This window comes from Octodon degus, unplaced genomic scaffold (genome assembly GCF_000260255.1).
Source record: "Octodon degus isolate 3935 unplaced genomic scaffold, OctDeg1.0 scaffold00008, whole genome shotgun sequence".
Taxonomy (NCBI): Eukaryota; Metazoa; Chordata; class Mammalia; order Rodentia; family Octodontidae; genus Octodon; species Octodon degus.
This window is the reverse complement of record NW_004524584.1, coordinates 4,366,862-4,384,876: the sequence shown is the minus strand read 5'-3', so window position 1 is coordinate 4,384,876 and position 18,015 is coordinate 4,366,862. Positions and strand designations below refer to the sequence as shown.

The 18,015-nt window shown below is 40.1% G+C and overlaps 1 protein-coding gene across 1 annotated transcript in view; it reads left to right on the top strand.

Moving 5' to 3' along the window:
• The first annotated feature begins 6,970 nt into the window (after positions 1 to 6,970).
• Slc35g2 (solute carrier family 35 member G2) overlaps positions 6,971 to 18,015 on the top strand; it is a 29,389-nt gene continuing 18,344 nt past the window's right edge. The window contains exons 1-2 of the mRNA XM_004624995.3: positions 6,971 to 7,057; positions 10,787 to 10,788. The gene's annotated coding sequence lies outside the window, so the exon portion shown is untranslated. The remainder of the gene's footprint in view (positions 7,058 to 10,786; positions 10,789 to 18,015) is intronic.

Sequence of the window (18,015 nt, the reverse complement as noted above, 5' to 3'; positions counted from 1 at the left end):
ACTCGTAGTGACTCCCCTGTTTACAGCCTCCCAAGAGCTGGGATTACAGGCGTGTACCACCATGCCCAAGCTTAATTGCTGTCTCAGTGCTCCCTGTGGGCAGGGCCAGCACTGCAGGCCTGGGGATCAATCTCCTGGCCCCTGAGCCTGCTTGCAGGCAATTTAATCCACTGAGCTATTTGGCTGACCCTGGTAGTGACATTTCTTAAAAAGCTAGAATCTGAAGCCAAACAATCACACAACTCCAGTAAAGTGTGTTGCTTGTGATCTATGACTTATGGCACACTTTAAAACACACCTTGTCTCAACTGTAGCTCACAACTGACTGTACAGAGCAGCTTGAAACTTGTCACAGATCATGACTCTGCTACTAAGGAACCAGGCACCACTTCTGGAAGATTCCCTCCTTTCCATTGTATGGGACTCACTAGTAGTATTCATTGTTTTTATTATTACATTATATATGTTCTTTATATATGATCTCCACCTATATGGTCTCTAGTATCATTGTATATGTAGCCCACTGAAGACCAAAATGTTGCTGTGTAACATATTTTAAAGATCATTATTATCCCCTTTCTATAAGGAATCTGAAACACAGTAAATGGTGATTTAAGCCAACAGGTGGATAGTACTATCAGTGGTGAAGGAGAAAGAATTGACTGAAAGAAAATAGTTATCTGTGCCTATTGTTGGTAAACTTCATTTTATAAATAATTTGGAGACTAGTCCAAATGTTTGAACTTGAATTTTATAATTGCAAGTTTCCTCCTTGTTTTGAAGTTTGTGATTTTTGCCAAGTATTTGAGGCTGATAAAAATCTGACTACTCCTGAAATGAGGTATAACTGTTTGCTTTTCTGTGTGGGTATATAAACCAATTCCTAGCCCAGAGTGCTGTTAGTACTGAGCTTTGTATCTAACAGAGTGTGAAGCTGATGATGTTAATGAAGGAAATAAATATTTCCATAATATTAACTAGAAACCCTGGTAACACACTCAGGGCTTTGAGGATCTGACTTGTTTTTAGAATCAGAAAAGATGTCTCCTTACTTTGCTGTTTTTGTATGGAAACAATGTAAAATATATTTTAAAAATGCTTTGTGGTTTGTCTTTTATAGAAATAGCAAGGCATTTTGCTCATGTTTTAAGTTAAAGCATTTCGTTAGCCTTCCTGCTCATGTCTTTATGCCATTTTCCAAAAAACATTAGTTTGATATCCAAAAATTTTTTAAAAAATAAAAGCAGTATAAATCTTAACTAAAGTTTCTTTTAAATAGAGATTTTTTTTCTTTTTTGCCTCCCATCACTAATTGGTTTCTCCTGGTAGTAGATCCTTGATTTTCATTTGTAGAATGACCCTGCCCTATCTTTTTTGTCTCCAGGCTAATGTATATGGTAGGGTGTAACAATTCAGAGACTGCCAATGAGACATAATGCCAAGATTTTATCAGAACTACTGATAGATAAGTGCTTAGTTTCTCCAGGAATGATTACCTACAAGAATATATGATATGAAAAGTAAAGAAGTGGAAAGAAATCACCCAAGAACAGATTCTTTGAAGATAATAGAAAGGAAAGGAGAGATTTTGTTTGCATCTCTGGATCCAAGTTTATCTAAAGTTACCCACCTGTGGATTTTTCATTTTTTAATCCAAACATATTCTTTTTCTTAAATTGATTTAGTTTGAGTTTTTGACACTTGTAAAGAAAAATCCTTCATATTACAGTATAAAAAATTCATTTATTATACATAAAAATGTCTAAAACTCTTTCCTCCCTGTCAGAATTTTAGTGTCACTCAGAATGGTGGTTGTGCTGAATTCCCAATGTCACTCTCTCAAAAGCCTCAGATGCCTTTTTTAAAGTCAGCTCATTTGAAGTGCTATTTTCTAATTCCCATCCTCAAAACTTTCTTTTTTTTCCTTCCTCTAAGAGAAACATAAAATCGAGCAGAGCCTTGCAGATCAGCGTAGCCTTCTGAGGTTCCTTCTGCTTCTCTATTCCTTAACTAGAGCAGCCAAATGAATGCCTGTCTAAACAGCAAATGATCGTTTCGCTTAAAATGGGTGAAAGTAAGACCTATGCAACAAGAGTTGTAGCTTTTGGGTCTGATAAGGTCAGTGAAATCCCCTCAGGATTTATCCTGAGATCCTGTACCTCAGATTGTAGAACCTTTGTCAGCGTCAGCCATGTGGCTGAGTCACGGCCATTGCTTGGCCAATGTGCTCTCTGTGAAAGCCTGAGAAAATGTTTTCTCTCCAAGTGACTCTCCTTAGGCACACTCTACATCATCGATCACTTTCCTCTTTGGCCCCATAATCTCCTTGATCAGAAAATTTGGGACACTACTGAGTTACATGATGTTATAGTACAAGTTCTCCTATGTCCTGAGTCTTAATTGACCTTGGAAGGGTAGGGTCAAAATGTTGGCTTTCCTTGAGGCCCTCCTTTTTCTCTAACTTTGCTCTGCAAACTTAAGTTGTTAACCCTCCAGAAGGCAAGCTTATTGTTATTACCCTACAACCTAGGCTGTTCAGCTTAACCTCACTATCTGTCTGAATATCAAACATCTTAGGCATAACATGGAACAGGTATTTTTCATCAAGTATTGAGATGTTGAACTTTAAGTCCCTATAGAATATGATGAAAAAACATTTAAAAATTAGCTTTATCTTGGTCTTACCCATCCAGCAGAAAAGTATAAAAATGAAGTATAAGAAGTGAAGCCATGCTGTTATGTTGAGCTGTAGGGGACTCAGGTCAACAATTTCTGACATTGCCAGTGAAGCGGAAGACCCAATACTATTATGGACTACTGGACTCTTTTAGAATATTTTGCTGAGTTAACACACCTATAATATTCAAATAACAGAACTAAATAAGAAAAGGGGATACAGATGAATGTCCATTTTGTATCTGTATATTCAAAATGGTTAGGATAGATATATAGTTACGTTCTCTTAATGAATAGAGGGATTTGTTGTAATAGTGTTTGTAAATAGGATATCATGTCCGCATCTTGTACAGCAATTAACCACTAGGAAGAATGTATGCAATGTGTTAATTATTGAAATTGTCCTACCAATTTGTTTTGAAACTGTCTCATTGCTATTTGTCTGTCAATAAAATTATGGGGGGAAAATAAAGACATCCAGCAAAAAAAAAAAAAAAAAAAAGGGTGAAAATCTGGAAATACATTAAATGGAATGTTCTGGTCTTCTTTACAGTCAGAACAAATAGTGCATCTGCATGGACATTAATTCTATTTGCAAACAGCTATACTTAGGGGTCTCCTTGGATATGTTTTCTCAAGGTATTGTCCTGGGTTGTTTGTTGGCCTTTTGCTTTTGTTTTTATTTTTTGAATGGAGTGATAGGACTCAATCTAGTCAAACAAGTGTGGTTGGTTTTAGAAGCCTAAGAAATAAGTTGTTAAGTCGTGGTTTCAGGCCAAGCGGATACAGAGTGCTAGAAAGCAACATAATGACCATTACTCATCCTACTGCCCTTTTGTTTTCCTGTTGGGGAACATACTTTAGGTTCTCTGCTGAAACAGTCAGTGACTCTCAACAGACCATTGCATCACTCTCCAGCTTCTTCATAAGCACATTTATCAGATTCAGTACCCAGGACACTCTTAAATGTCCTGAGAATACTGACTCACTCAAAAGCAGCCGGATGCAGTTGGGAAAATAGCAGTACTTGCCCATCCTCTACCCCCATGGAGATCTAGATGTCTCCTCATGTTACTGGGAGCTGAGCCAGAACCCTCAATCTGGGCCATGAATATCTGGATTTATTTACCTTCTCATACCAAGACCACAAGAAAAGCTCATAAAAGTAAAAAAAAAAAAAAAAAAAAAAAAGTTTATTTATAATTAGGCTAAATTGGGAAAGCAACTAGTCCACTTGCCACTAACATAGAGAAACACTTCAACTTACTAGGAAGGGTAGAATAAAAACCAGGAAATATACATATATAGATGTATATATATAGCCAGGCTTGGGCCACCAGTGAGAAAAACATTGAAAATCTGGTTCTTTTGAAATGTCTTTAGCACCCAGACATTTGGAGGTGGCAGATGTTGTTCTCAGCATGAGGAACCTGGAGAAAGAGCTTAGGTTTAAAATTCCTAATTTTTAAAGGTCCATTACAATTTCTTGATTTCACCCCATCAAACAGCAATCAGGAAGTTAGATGTGGTGGTGCACACCTGTAATTCCACCACTCAGGAGGCTGAGGCAGGAGGATTACAGAGAGTTCAAGGCTAGCCTGGGCTATACACTGAATCTAGGCTAGCCTGAACTACATAGCAAGATTCTGTCTTAAAAACCAAAACAAGGCAACTGTAATTTTGTTATACTGGATATTGGGACAATTCCAATCACTTTTGTGAACACACTGGTTATGAGTGGTCTAAATTCTACTCTTCAGTTTATTCAAATTGTCTTTGGAACCTGTGAGCTAAGGGCTCAGTAGATCACCTAGTATGATGGCTGCCCTAGCTAGCCAGCCAGCTAGCGTGGGTCCTTGCTTTAGGCATAATGGAAATCAAAACTGAAGCAATCAGCACACTCCACAGGAAAAGGGCTTTAGTTGAAAAGTAAGGGAAAATGCAGGTGACAGACCCACTGCTCTGAGAAAGTGCAAGGTGGCCCCCTAACAAAGGAAAACGAGAGAAAACAGGGAAGGAGATTCAGTTGGAAGAACTGAAGGGAGTTGGGTGTGGTGGCACACATCTATAATCTTAGCACTCAGGAGCTGGCTGAGGCAGGAGGATTGCTTTGAGTTCAGGCCAGCCTGGGCTACAAAGTGAACTCAAGGCCGGCCTGAACTGCATAGTGAAACCTTTTCTCAAAAAGGCAAAAAGAAGAAGGAAGAAGAGAAGGATAAGATGAAGGACAGGAAGAGGAAGAAGGAGAGGGAGAAAGAGCAGAGGAGGAAGAGAAAAAGGAGGAGGAGAAAGAAGAGGAGAAGGTAATGCAGGTCTGAGGAGAAAAATTAGTCTAGCCCACCAACAAAAGAATGGAATCAGCTTTATGAGGTGCTGTGATCTCTGGGTTCTGACTGATCATTTTCTCAATTCTGGTTTTCTGACTCTGGGGTAATTCAGTTCCCCCAAGATAATTGTGCTTCCTTGGAAACAGTGACTTTACTGGACAGTGTCCTGAAGGTTCCTCTTTTCCTGGAATCCTACATGATTGCAGGTTTACGACAATTTCTCTTGAGACTTCTAGGCATTGCTCCAGGGGTGTTGGAACTGAATGTTCCAAATCTAGTCATTGTCTGAGCTGCAAATCCTGAAAACAGCTTTAATTACTGTCTTTATATCTTTCCTAAATCTTGGGGAAGGATCAGGTGAGATAGACTAGATACATTTAGGGCCAACAAGTTTTGTATTGCCAATACTCCACAACTGATTAAAATGTTTATGTACAGAGCTGAGCAGGGATCTGTCTCAAAATGTTAACAAAATAAAGGGGACAAAAAGCGAAGGTAGGCTGTTCGTGTAGTGTACTCCTGTAATCCCAGCCCTCGGAAGGCTGAAGCAGGAGGATCACTGAGAGTTCAAGGCCAGCCTGGGCTACAAAGTGAGCTCAAGGCCAGTCTAAATGCATATTTTAAAATAAAATAAAATAAAGGCAGATTGCCAACCTTTATCCTGGTTTTGGTTACCCACTGAGCATCTGAAGGCCCAGACTCTAGGTTCTTGTTATACTAGAAGACATGTCACTTATTAAAAGCCCTGGGGCCGGGGAGATGGCTCAGTGGAATAAGTGTTTCCCTGGCAAGTGCAAGGGCCTGAGTTCAATCCCCGGTTCCAAAGGAAAAAAAAAGAAAAAAAAAAGCCCTGTGTTTTTCATGTTTGCCCTGTGTTTCTCTACCCATCTTTTTTCCTCATGAGCTTGCCAACCATAGTGAACTAAAATCCATTATTAGTGTCCTCGAAAAGTAAGGAAAAGTGAAATAATTGAGGAAAGTTTACTAAAGGGACTATTTTTAAAAGGGTGGACAGTGTTGAAGGAAACCTCTGGGAGTCCTTACTAGCCCCAGGCCTGAAGAGCAAAGGTAGCTGATGATGAGGCAGGGTAGAATTGAGGAGTGGGTAAGGGAACTCAAGTACTGGCTTTCAGATGAAGAACACAGCCACTGCTAACAGAGTAGACTGCTGGGAGTGATGTGGAAGTCCTGATTAACATGCTACCCTCTGACCTACAAGTGCTCGCCACTTGGCAAAACCAACTGAAAATCAAAGGACAGTTGAGATGCAGATGAGCCCAAGTCAGGGACAAGGATGGAGTGGACCTGAAGAGACAGGGAAATCAAGCAGCAAATGCCTGTCTTTTCCCACAGCTAGCACACTAGTTCACCTCTTGCCCTTTTATGCCTGTCCTGGGGTCATGGATGTTCAGCCTGGCCCCTTGACCCATCTAATGCATTACTTTGATGACCAGATCTGTTTCCAAGAGACTGTATTCATCTAGCCTAATATTGGGCTATATAGACCCGGTCAAGGTATTAATTCAGCAGTATCAAGATCCTTCTCTCGTTTATAAAATGCCCATCGGACTCGGGGATGTCTAAAGACCTCTGCAGACTATCATTTGCTGATGCTGACACATTTTTAAAAATCAAAGAATCAATTTCAAGGGCTGGGTGGACTGGAGCTTCCCCCCTTGAGCCCCTTCCATAGTGGTAGACGATGGCTTCAAAACTGCCATCTCCAAAGGGCGTTAGCTAAAGCAGCCAGGCAGGTGGCTCACAGGGCCTCAATTACTCTTCTACAGCCCGGGTAGACTAAATGCCTCCTCCAGGCACCCACCCCGTACCCCCCCTTCGCAGTCTCCGACTCCGGCCCCGGCCGGGTGGGTGGGGGTGGGGCTGCAGAGAGCGCAGGCGCAGTGTCGGCCGGCGGCGCCCCCTTGCTGCTGGCGGCTCCTGGCAGGCCCATCTGAGCGCTCAGCGGCCGCAGCTGGAGGGGACGCTGCGTTAGGTGCCCCGCCCGCGGCCGACCCTCTAGAGCCCGGGGGCGCCTTCCTCGCGGCGACACGCAGGTAATCGAGCCCCTGCGGCAGGCTGCGACCTGTACCCTTCTTGCCCTGCAGCTGGGTGGGAACGGACAGGAGCGGACTCTAGACTCACTACCCGTCTTTAGCCTTGACAACTAAGAGGCAAGCCCACTTTTTTTTTTTGGGGGGGGGGGAGCGGTGTAAAAAAATTGGGCTGGAGGTGAGGCGTCCCTCCCCCTTTGGAAATCCCGAGTTATTTCTGCTGCTCTTCTGTCGAAACCGAGCCCTGGGTTGGTAAGATCAGCGTTAGCTTCATCCCGGCTCCCCTTTCCTGCCTCAGCGCCTCTCTGAGCCCTCCCCCGGCCTCCAGGGTAAAGGTCTGGGGCCACCATCCCCTAGCCCCCACCCTTAGCCAGACTGGGTCACTGGCGTCGTGGATCCATTTCTAGTACAACTTTTTAAAAATGCTGCATGGTTTTGGGAATATGGCCAAGAGTGTGTATGTGCCAGTCCTCTCTAGTCTCAGGTCCACGAGTCTTGAACGCCAGTGTGTTGGGCTGATTTTCTTGGCAAATCACTGATCTGTCGCCGTCCTTCTGCGAGGAGAGGCGAGGGCGAGGACAGAGGACAAGGAAGAGGAGGGGGGAAGGAAGGAAGGAAGGAAGGAAGGAAGGAAGGAAGGAAGGAAGGAAGGAAGGGCTCACGGGTGCAGTCTGTGGTGGGGCGGCTCCAAAGGGGCGATTTCGCTGCTGCTTCTGGGATAAAGACAGGGCTCGGGGATGCCCGTGTCCGTGGTGCTGAAGGGCCTCCTGTGCCCTCCTCTACTGACTTCCTGGGCTGCGGCCTACTGTGTCCTTCCAATGGGCTCCTTTGCCAGAAATAGCCCATTTCCAAGGCAGGTGGACATAATGGAGTCAGCCAGACTCATTGCAGATGATTTTGCCACTGGTTTCCTGAAGATAACATGTAAAGCAAGTGTGGCTCGCCTTGGCGGTGCTGAGAAAGCATATGCGTGGCAGATTTGATTACCTACGTGAAAGTACACACTGAGCACAAACAAGCACTCTCACATACGGATGTAGGAGACACGTATGTACGTGTGTACGTATACAAGCAATGCACATCACTTTTCAAAGTCTACTTGCACCATAGTCACACATGTTACACAACTTTTGTTTTCTGTTTTTATTTTTGGACGCCTGTAATGTTTTGGATTCTGCTGTATCATTCATTTTCACAATCCAAAGGCACAGTGCCTGTGGATTGAAGTGTTTTATATTTGGCTGAGCAAGTGAACACTGGCACACATTTAAATTCCAAGAAAAGAACTGGTCTAGAAGGGTGGGGCTTTGGCCCAGTGCTAGAGCACCTGCTTAGCATACTTAGGCCTTGTGCTAGACCTCATCACTATCAAAAACAAACAAACAAACAAAAAAATAACTACTTGAACTAGAAAACCCACCAAACCTATCCTTGAAAGGTGTAAAGCTGATATTGATATCAAAAAAAGATTCCCAAAGGAAGTTTAAGCAAAATGTATATTTTAATACAATGTCTAGATAATAACTAATAATTTCAAATATGTAAATGGTGTATGATTTGTGAAGTTTTTGTCTTGCTTTTTCTGTTGACATGGGGTCTTGGTCTGATGTCCAGGGTGACAACTGATGGTTCAAAGGATAGATACTTTTTACTTTTGATACATCTATTTGTTCACTTATTTGTTCAGTTGTTCCTTTCCTTTTCTTCTACTTTGTATTATTCTCACCAGTCCAACACTGCTATGTATATGGGCATTCAAGAAATAATTATTGGAAGAATACTACTTGCACATCATACTAAAGAAAATGTATGCCACTATAACCTTAGCTACTCAGGAGGATGAGGCAGAAGTATTGCAAGTTCTACTGTCTCAAAATGAAAAAATAAAAAGGACTAGTGGTGTAGCTTAGTGGTAAAGCACTTGTCTGGCATGCAGGAGGCTCTGGATTTGATCCTTAGTGTCACTGTGGTAAGTAAATAAGTAAACAAACAAATAAATTAAAAAATACATATATAAATAAGCACCACTATCGACATTAAAGTAGGGAGCCAGTGAGATAGCTCAGCAGACAGAGTGCCTGCTTAGGCGAGCTCAGGGACCACATGCAGTGCCGGCCCCACCCCCGGGTGCACTGAGCCAGCGACCAAGTCCAGGCATGGTGGTGCACACCTATAATCTCAATGCTGGGGAGGCTGAAAACAGAGGATCACTATGCATCTGAGCTGCGTAGTGACAGCCTGTACAAAATACATTAAAAAAATTAAAGTAACTGTATATTTTCATTGAAATTAGATTTCACTAAAGTATTTTCCAAAATGGAAGTTACTATACTTCCATAAAGTATAGTAACCTACCATACTTTATGGTTTTATAAAAATATTACATTTTAAACTCTAGCATTTTTCAGTAGATTAAAAATTCTATTGAAGATTGCTTCACAAGAAGTATTATTTAGCCAAGCCTGGCACACACCTTTAATCCCAGCTGCTCAGAAGGCTGGGACAGAAAGATTGCAGGTTTGAGGGAAGTTCAAAAAAGAAGTCTCAAAGAAAGAAAAGGTCTAAATATGTGAGAATGTAGCTAAATAGTAGAATGCCACTGTGGTTAGTCCCCAGTGCCACCAAAATAAAAAAAAAAAAGTTAATTTTTTATTTACATCCATTATATACATACAATAGTATTTTCTACAAGAGTAACATGTCTCTCAGTTGAATCATTTAGTGTAATATACTTTTAAAGCACTTACGGTGGTGATTAGCTTGTAATATTTGTTTTATTTTGAAACAGGGTCTTTCTGTGTAGTTCAGGCTGGCCCTGAACTCACTATGGAGCCCAGGCTGACCTTGAACTTGTGGCCATTCTCCTGCCTCAGCCTTCTCATTGCTAGGCCTACAGGTGTGTGCCACAGCATCCAGGTGCCTGTAGTATTTTTAAACTGTTGATATGCTGCTGCTGTTTTTTAAGAGCTATGCCTTGAAATGTATATATTTTTCTAGCCAAAAGAGAAAGTACCAAGCCCACTATTTAACCAAAAATTAGAATTTCTCTCAGTCAGATTCTGATAAAGGAATCATCCATCCATAAGAACGTATACACTTGAGATTGGGCAAATGTCTTAAAGAACAAAATAGCTTAAGCCTAAACATTATTTTTTGGTATTTATTATATGTAAAAATAACTTTCTTAACAACAAAACAAAAGAATGATTATTTGGCTTGTATTGCTATCTTCCTGGAGTTTCAACACATTTTAGAATAACTGAATGGGATTGATTTTGTTTTTGTAACATGTATTTTAAAATGTGGCTAATTATAAGAAATGGAGGGCCAGGGAGATAGCTCAGTGGTTTAAGTGCCTACCTGGCAAGCACAAGAACCCAGGTTCTATTCCCAGCACCACATGCCATGCCTGCTGTGCCCCGGTGCACCGATCTGGCCACCAACGCTGGGTGTGGTAGCGCGTGCCTGTAATCCCAGCACTGGCGAGGCTGAGACAGGAGGATCGCTCTGAGTCTGAGCTGCCAAGCAAGACCCTGTACCAAATATGTAAATTTAAAAAAAAAGAAATGGAACAATATCAAAGTAAAAACAAACAAACAAACAAACAAACAAACAAAAAACCCCACCACTCTGGTAAGCCAGTGTCGAGTAACTACTACACATACATTTTGAAGTAAATACTTTCTGATGATTATATATTCACAAATAGTCATATACTTCATTGAATCTAAGATGTTATCAATTGTAAGGGGCATTTACAGCTTTTGGTTAATAAAAACAATACCGCTGTGAACATTCTTTTAATGTATTTTTATACCTCTGTGTAATGGCTTAGGGAGAATAGCATTTTACATTTTGGTAAAGGTTAGCTTTGTCCAAAAACCCAAACAATTTGCCTTGCAACTAGTAGTTCATGATGTTCTGATTCTTTGTCATTTATAGTTCAGATAATCAACTTCTTCATTTTTCTCATTTGAGGCAAAACACATACTTCGTTCTTTCCCTCCCCTCCCCAATACTGGGGTTGAACCCAGGACTTTCACCCTGAGCCATGTTCCCAGCCCTTTTTATTTTTTAATTTTGATACAGGGACAGGATCTTACTAAATCCTTAGCTTGCCCAAGGTGTATGCACCACTATACCTCGCTTTCATTTAATTCTTGTTTCTGTGTCTTTTACAGAAGCTGTATCTTTTTCTAAATGTTTAATAGTAATTTGTATCTTCTCCCTTTTGTGAATTACTTACTCATGGTAACCATATTGTTTTTAATCTAGTCACTAATTGTGTTTCTGAACAAGATCTAATAGGCTTTATCTATTTGTGTTGGCAAACCTGTCAGTGAACTTGTCAGGAATTAATAGTATAGTACCATGCCCAAGGTGCCCTTCTGAAGAGGGGCCAGCAATCACACTGAGATGAATAAAAAATTAAAAATGGGCTAGAGATGTGATCATTCTATTTCTTTTTTTCTTTTCTTTTTTTTTTTTTTTGGTGGAACCAGGGATTGAACTCAGGCCCTTGCACTTGCCAGGCAAGCACTTATTCTACTGAGCCATCTCCCTGGCTCTAAAAATGGACTAGAGATGTAGCTTAGTAATAAGACTCCAAATTCAATTCCCAGGACTGGGGAGAAAAAAACAGGCACAAAAAATTAGGTGAGCTTCCTTCCTGGTTCATAGATGATGGTATTTTTTCTGTGTCTTGATGTAGCAGAAGGGGTGAAAACTCTGCAACCCAAACCAAATCTCTTCCAAAAGGCCCTATCTCAAATGCTCTCACAGTGGGAATTAGTTTTCATCAAATGCATCTGTTGAAAACTAATCCCCATTGTGAGAGTCTGTGTCAGGAGACAGACTGCCAGGGAGATTAAGAGATTACCAAATTATAAATTATTTGTTTGTTTTTTAAAAAAATTTTATTTTGTGGTGATGGAAACTGAATCCAGGGCCTCATGCATGCTAGGCCAATCACTGAGCTATGTCCTCTGCCCACAAGCCATAAATTATAAACATTGCTTTATGTAATTCTTAGTTTTCCCAAACAAATAGACTTAAGGAAGCCATGAGAATGTATAGATATAAATATATCTAATAATCAAATGTAATTTCAGTTGGAGCTTATAAACTTAAGCTTTGACAGTACAATATTTTAGTTCAAATGGATGGTTAAAAATCCTCAGTGCCTTTTACTCTGACTAGCACTGCCATCCAGTTTAGGTCTTCCCACCGATCTCCTTAGTCCTTGGCATATCTAGCAATTTAGTCATTTGTGGTTATCACAATGAAGATGAAAAACTTCTCCAGTAATTAAATGCTAGAGGAGTCTTTGATGCTTGGTGACCAGAATAGACATATAGTTTTCCACTCTGAAATTGGAATTTGGTGGTTAGAGGAAAGATGATGGGAATAATCACATTCTAACTAGGCTCTGCGATTTGTTTCTCATGAATACTTTGAACATGTTTCTGGAGCTGGGTATGGTGGCAGGCACTGTAATCCTAGCACTGGGGAGGTTAAGGCAGGTGCATTGCAAGTTTAAAGTCAGCCTGGGAAATGGAGCCAGACTCTGTCTCCAAGACAATACAAAACAGAAAAAAAGAAAGAAAAAAAATTTTTCAGTGATGAATCTTGTTTCATTTTCCTGCCTGAGAACACCTGCTGCCATGGGTGTTATTTTTAAACACATAAGGGACCATTTCAGGATGGCATGGGCCATTGTTATACCATCCTTTTTATTTAACACTGCTATACCCTCTTCTTTCCTTAATATATATATATATAAATATTAAGGAAATCTATCTATCTATCTATCTATCTATCTATATATATATATATATATATATATCTTATAAAATCAGGCAACAACTCCATTTCCATCACCATGCATAACTTTTTTCTGCTTTTTATCACAACAGATTTTCTAAGTAACCACAGTGTTACATTGACACCACTGTCTGCTGGCTTGGATATGGGAAAGAGAATGACAATCACTTTAGTGCCTTTCAGTTTTCAGTTTTTATCCATTTTCTGTCTGATCCGGCCTAGAAAGTACCTTCTACTTGGTAGGAAAATGTCAGAGGTGAGGTGAGATTACAGAACTTTCTTTCCCTTCACCAAAACTTTATTTTGTTCTATAACTGTTAACATTCAAGTATTTGGTACCTATATAACATTACCTATGTTAAATTGTTTGGCTCTAGGTTCATTATAATCATGGATATCATGGAATTATATGTGATCTTGGACATATGCACTATAAGACTTTACGTGCACTTAACACTATATCTCAGTTATGTGTAGACATGGACTCAGCACACATGCCTGCCATCTTTATTAAAGTGTGTTTGATTAATTTCTGACTGTCATATCACTTGCTTCGTATCTTTATTTTTTTAGGACCCCAAAGTATCAGTGACTTTACTGGACTGTAAGAACTTGATACAGGAAAGCAGGAATATTAGGTGATCAAATTTTCCCTTTTTAAAAAAAGTCCTGGTTTCTATGTAACTCTGGCAGAGTCGCTGTTCTAAATAAGTGTAAAAATGACAAAGGTGAATGAGGCTGTGGATACCCATGGATTTTCATATTGTCTTGCATTTCCTTAAGTTAGAGTTGTAAAATTGTGGCAACCTAACTCTGCATCACAATTAATTAGATCCAGAAGTAGAGTTCTCTATTTAGGGGAGGGACTTTCTTCAGAGTAGGTCAGCTGTCTTACTTTTCTTGTTGCTGAGATTAAACAAACAAAAAACACTAACACCGAAAGATAAAGGAGGAAAGGTTTATTTCAGCTCACAGCTTGGAGAGGTTTCAGTCCATAGTGAGCTGGCTCCATGGCAAGGGAGCATGGCAAAGGGGCATCACAGAGGAGGGAGTTTTTGGCAACTAGAAAGGAAGCAGCAAGCAGCAAGCCTAATTTCCTTCTCCCCCTTAATATTCTATTCAGGCTATAAGCCTTTTTCTTAGTGCCACCCACACCCTTGAACTATGCTATCCATTATCCATACCCAGATCTATGCTAAACCCATTTAGTTATCATAACCCTTAATTTCAATATCACACACCCTAGGTCCTGCCACCTCCCAAAGGCCCCACCTGTGGGTGCATGAAGCTTTGGAGGGGTATCTAGATATAAGCCAGAGGACTGGTGTGGTTCTGCCAGCATTTGTTGAGGCCTGTACTGAGCCAGGACCTGAAATTACTAAGAAAAAAGATATATACTCTCTATACTTGGGGCTAGTAGTTTATAAGTGGCTACTGTTCCATTCACAGCTCACAGTGACATTGTATCAAGGACAGTAACAGAGCCCTGATGACAGCCTGGAGGAAGAACCAGTTGTTTTGTGAGAGGCTTCTCCACGTGGGTCAACAGGAAAGTTTTAGGGATGAGTGGGAGTTTCCCAGAGATTGCTTTGTTGGGTCAGTGGCCTCCAGTTGTAAATGAATGGCCTTGTAATTTCTTTTCTTCATGGTGAGACTCTGGCTCCCATTATTCTCCATACATTTATAAGCTCATCCCCTTTTTATCTAACCAATTTCTTCACCTAGTAAGCTATGTACTTGGCCCCAGTTCCTCCTTAGACCCAGTCCTGCTGGCCCTTCTAACTTCCTGAAAGCCTTAATCAATTAGAAAAGTTACAGAGCAAAAATTCAATCTCAAAGCTGTTTATTACTTGGTAGAAAAATCTCTTATCAAGTCTTTGAGCTGAAAAGGTCTGCTCCTGGAACTGCTTCTATGAAAATGCACATGGAATAAAAGGCTCTTGGGCTAGTGAGATGAAGAGTTAACCGGCAGGGTGTCAACCTCCGGGGTTGTGCCATCCACAGACTTGTGAGGATCAAGGTTGGAGACGGCCAACTGCCGCCACCTGCCAAGAGCCACAGCAAGAGGATTCTGCAGAACTGGTAAGGCTGGGGGCCAGCTCACATCTTCACCCCCGCCTCACCACCCACGTCCCATCCCCCAAATAGCCCACTGCATTTTGTTATTCTGCCATTGCATTAAGATGAAAACATTTCTGTGTTCTATTTTTAAAGAATGAAATACTGTTTTTATTAGCAGCTTCTTCAAGTGAAATTCTGGGAGATGGATGATGGTGTTTACTGTTTTAGTATTGACTTCATTTCCTGGTCCAGAAGATTAGGAATCTGTGCATGTTTTAGAGACAGCATGAGAACCATCTGTTCAGGTCAGATTTTCCTACAATAACATGAAGATTTACGGGGTGGTAACTTATGTAAGAAAAGCCAAGGGTAATTATGTTATACTTTTTGCTACCATTTGGAATCTACATTATATTTTTGGTTAGTTATGAAAATGTATATATACATCTACATACATATATATATATACACTTTACTGCAGTGAAGGCATCTTCCTCAGTTTGTGAAGTCTTTCACCTCTGCTTTGGTTTGGATACCAGACACCATCTATGCAGGGTTTCTATGTAACATGGTCTGTTTATCCACAGTTTTCTTCCCACAGATGGTATGGAAATGCAAGAACTACAACTGGCTTCTTGGGGACTGTTCTAGGCTGACTAAAGTACAAATTCATGATTCACTTTGAAAAAAGTTTTTTATCTTAAAGTAAATATATACTCCTATATAAAATAAAGAAAAAGAAGAAAATACTGAATAATTAAAATTCCACCATTCACAACAGCATATATATAAACAATATTTATATTAACAGAATCACACCTTGAATACTGTTTTATATCTTTTTCCTCAGCACTGTAATATGAAATTTTTCTTATATATATATTCACATATATTATCCTTTTGGATGGCTTTGTAATATTACATTAATATTTTTACTTGAGTCCTCCTTCACTAATGGGCAATTAGATTAATTCCTAGTTTTCATTGTATAAGGGCAGCTATCAAAAAAAATCTTTTTGTCTATATTTTATGTAAGGGCCAGAGAAATAGCTCATTGGCATAAGCATCTGCCTGGCAAGCGCAAGGTCCTGGGTTCTATATAGTGATTTACTGATTATCTCCTTAGAATCTATTCCTGGAAATGGTATGGCTAGTCAGAGAGCTCACACATTTTAAATTTTGATACATGCTGCTTTTGATGAGATGGATTAAACCATGCTTGTCCTTTAAAATATCCTTGTGAATTACAGAACATAGTAAAGTTTCTGTTGATCTTTAGTAGCAGTGTGTGTGTATGTGTGTGTGTGTGTGTGTGTGTGTGCGTGTGTGTGTGTGTTCTACAGACATTAAAGGAGTTAAACAATTTTAACAAAACTAAGTATACTACATTACTAACCATGTGGTATCAAGTTCACTCAAAATTTGACTTACAGGGTTTTTTGTTTTGGTATTAGGGATCAAACTCAGGACTTGGCACTCGCCAAGCAGTCACTTATGCTGCTGAGCCATCTCCCTGGCCCTGACTTGCAGTTCAGAGTAGTACAAGAGGGCATCTGATTATCACTTCTTGAAGGCTCTAAATGATTTGATGAAATAGTATCTTGGAAGAGGTAACTGAATTGTAATTTTAGTGAATGATATCTGTGGTGTGAAGGATAGTTTATGACTAGATAAAACTAAATTTATAAAATTTTGAATTAACTCATTTGCCATTTCTCTAAGTCTTGACCCCCTGAAGGACTTCAGGCTTGGTTTTCACTTAAGTGGCAGCAAGAATAGGGTAAATGTGAGCAGTTGGTGTATGTAGTATTTGAGGGATTTGAGAGTAAACTGTTGATTCTGGAGAGATTCTTTTTTGTTCAGGAATTGCTGTATTTCCTGGAGGTTGGAAGGCTTCTTTGAACTCAGTTGGGCTGTCTGATGCTCTCTCACAGAGCTAAATGATAAACAATCAAAAAGTTCAGCTCTTAACAAGCATATTGGCATAGCCTTGTATTTTGTTTTACATTTAATTGGCATCTAACCCAATTGGTGATTTAACCATTTAGATATATCAAATAAATTATGAGAATAGAAAAAAATCATTGTATTCTTGCCCCTTCACTCTCCCTTAACAGATTCACCCAGCACAGCTGAATTCAAAGGTGCTGATTCACTGAAAATTGATCTGTTAAAAAATTTTTTTAAGACAGTAGGAAAGTCTGTGCTAGATAACAAATGTGTTCATTGAGGATGACATATTTTATGCAAATTGGTAAATCCACTACTTGAGAGATTAGAAAGGCTCTTTTCTGAAAAGGGAAGTGTCACTTATGAATGGTGAAAGACTTGCATTCCAGTAAGTTCTTAGCTGCCAGCCGACAGTCATTAGTGTGCCAGAATGTATTTTAAAGCATCACAACATAAATTGCTCCGTTCCAAATCGGGCATCACTGCCTTCATAGGAGCCAAATCAACCTACTTGTTTGAAAACTGCCACATATGGCCTTTCTTTCTAACCTTTTCCTCGCCTCGTATGGGTGGCTTATTACAGTCTACAAAAGTCATTAACAGCCACTGGAGTCAGCCTTCTCAACTAACAGGTCCAGTTGCTTTCAGGATGGTAATAAGCTGTATGTTTGATTGAGTTCTACCCAAAATGACATCTCCCATTCTTTCGTTTTTGATGCCTTCTGCTCTTATTTCTTTCCATCTTCTGAGTCTTTTTCTCTTCCAGAGCCAACTGATACAGATTTCTTGCCATCCTTACATGCTGAAGGAGCACTGTCTATTCCCTAACTTTCTGCTCTAGAACTGTCAGCTAAAGTCTCCAGCTCAAATTTGGGGCCCTCACCTCCTCTTTCCTCCCAGTCCTAGTAGGTTTCCTTTCCTTTCCTATCAGTTACTAGCCTCTTAGCTATGATTTTTTTTTTTAATCTATCCTACAACCCCAACTGACCCAGCCCAGAAAAATTCTCAGGCTAGTTCTTTCATTCTTCCATAGCTCAATTCTGCCCAGCTGCTGCTGCTGCTGCTGTTTCTTCTTCTTCTTCTTCTTCTTCTTCTTCTTCTTCTTCTTCTTCTTCTTCTTCTTCTTC